This window comes from Apodemus sylvaticus, chromosome 4, assembly GCF_947179515.1.
Source record: "Apodemus sylvaticus chromosome 4, mApoSyl1.1, whole genome shotgun sequence".
In the NCBI taxonomy this organism is placed as follows: Eukaryota; Metazoa; Chordata; class Mammalia; order Rodentia; family Muridae; genus Apodemus; species Apodemus sylvaticus.
This window is the reverse complement of record NC_067475.1, coordinates 129,386,134-129,388,361: the sequence shown is the minus strand read 5'-3', so window position 1 is coordinate 129,388,361 and position 2,228 is coordinate 129,386,134. Positions and strand designations below refer to the sequence as shown.

The window sequence follows — 2,228 nt, the reverse complement described above, 5'->3', positions numbered from 1 at the left end:
AACAAATATATATCACACACAAACAAACACATCATAAAATATATATACACATCACATAAATATGCCATATACCACACAAACAAAAAATTCACTTACATACATAAACATACATTACACACAAGCACATATCACATAAACACCTCATATCCGCACAAATACAGAGAGGTCACCAGCATATACAGCATACACATTATATCAAAACACATATATTACATATAAATATTTTATTTCCAAAGATGTCACTATATAAACTTGAACTCTGCAGTTCTTCAGATGTTCAGGATTTGTTACAGCAAACCAGGCTGATATAGACATATCAATATTTGATCTCTGAGATTAAGTCATTCAAACCAGAATTTCTACTTCTGCATGTTCAATAATTTTCCAAGAAGTTATAGAAAATTAATAATAATAATAATAATAAGCAAATAAGAAAGGTGTATTAGTTCCCTAATGGAGCTTTAGATCTCAATGACAGACTGTCTGCATTACTCTGATATGAGAGGAATCTTAGTGCAGCACATGACTACAACATCTGCTGGTTCAAGGCTTAAGCTTATATTTAAGCCTCGTTAAGGTGCAAACTCCACACTTGCCTCTCTTACAAAATAATTAGCAAACACATAAGCGCCATAACCTAGTTAATAATTTATGGCTGGAGCTATAAGTATGAGTAATTCTAATACTAATATACAAGTATGTAACTGAAACACCAGCTAAATGGATGGTAGGAACCCATTTCTCAGTGTTAAACTAGCAACTTTCCATGAAGTCAATAAGAGATCAATATGATTCTTGTAGTGATAGATTAACAATTATAACACATACACAAATGCATACACACAAAAATAATTCCTTTGTTCTGTCAATTCAGAAAGCCTAAACTAAACTAATTTTATTTAAATATTAATAACCACATCTTGCATCCAGAACTAAATTCTTAATTTGGTTATTATATTCTCAATAGCAGTCATTAACTGAGATTACTTTGTTTTCTGGTTAATGTTTATGTACCATATATTTTGACCATGATTTCTCCTCCCCAACTCTTTCCAGAAAGTTCATACCTCCCTACCTGCACAAATTTCCATTTCCTTTCTCCAAAGGGAAAAAAAAAACAAACAAACAAATGACACCCAAAAAATTCCCAAGAAAGAAAAAGGAAAATCAGAAAAAAAAAATAAAACCAGACAAAATAACAGTAAGGTAAAAGAACACCAAAACAGGCCCCTCACTGGAGCGCATGCATGCTTGCAGGATGGCGCTGTGGGGAAGCAGCAGCAAGAAGCTCCCAGAGGAGAGGCCCACACACTCACCCCACCCTGGCCCCAACGCCTACAGGGTTGGTCCAGCTCAGCCATGATCAGGCCATCCTCATCTTCCATAACCACAGGAAGCCATGGTTCTCCAAGTTCTACCAGCCCTATAGTGAAGATAGGCAACAGCAAATCATCAGGGAGACGTTCCATTTGGTATCTACATGAGATGAGAATGTTTGTAATTTCCTAGAAGGAAGATGACTAACTGGAGGATCTGACAACAGACTCATTTACAGACATTATGCAACACTATATTTTGTCTTCTGTGTCAATTCATCAGAAAGTGAACTTGGCATTTTAGATTCAAGTATGTAGAAACATTAGGGAAATGTTTTGAAAAATGTCTGTGAATTCGATTTAATATTCTACATAGACAAGGTTCATAATAATCTTACAGAAATGGTGATGGGGGAATGATATTGGGGACCAACGTGAATGAGATAATTATACAAACTGATGCACAAAATAAACTGGAGAAATCTGAGGCTGGCTTAGCAGGAGCTCCAGACCGTGCTGTATCAGCCGTAAAGAATATGAACCTTCCTGCGATCCCAAGAAATATTGACATTGGTGACATCAGGATAAAAGTGCCAAACCTGCCCTCTTTTAAATAAATATTTAAAAGGCCACTCCCAGGTAAAGTTATCTAAGTTTACCATGTAATTGTTTACTAAAAAAAGAGTAGAGTCTTAACTTTGCTCTTGGGTTCAAGTTGAGGTACTGTATAGAAGCTGCATAAAGTCAGTATGGAAGTTGAGGGTTGCTTTTCTTGCTCAGTGATTTTAAATAAATTGAATAGTTCCTGTGTGATTTTTTTTCTTTTCTAGATTGCATTCCTAGGTCCATATAAAGGTGTGCCTCTATATATTTTCTATTACAGTATTTCAAAAAGCAAGATGTTTCTTTAAT

At 35.2% G+C, this 2,228-nt stretch overlaps 1 pseudogene; it reads left to right on the top strand.

Annotated features, from left to right (window-relative positions):
* The first annotated feature begins 1,247 nt into the window (after positions 1–1,247).
* LOC127683706 (AP-3 complex subunit sigma-1-like) lies at positions 1,248–1,933 on the top strand (annotated as a pseudogene).
* The last annotated feature ends 295 nt before the right edge of the window (positions 1,934–2,228 follow it).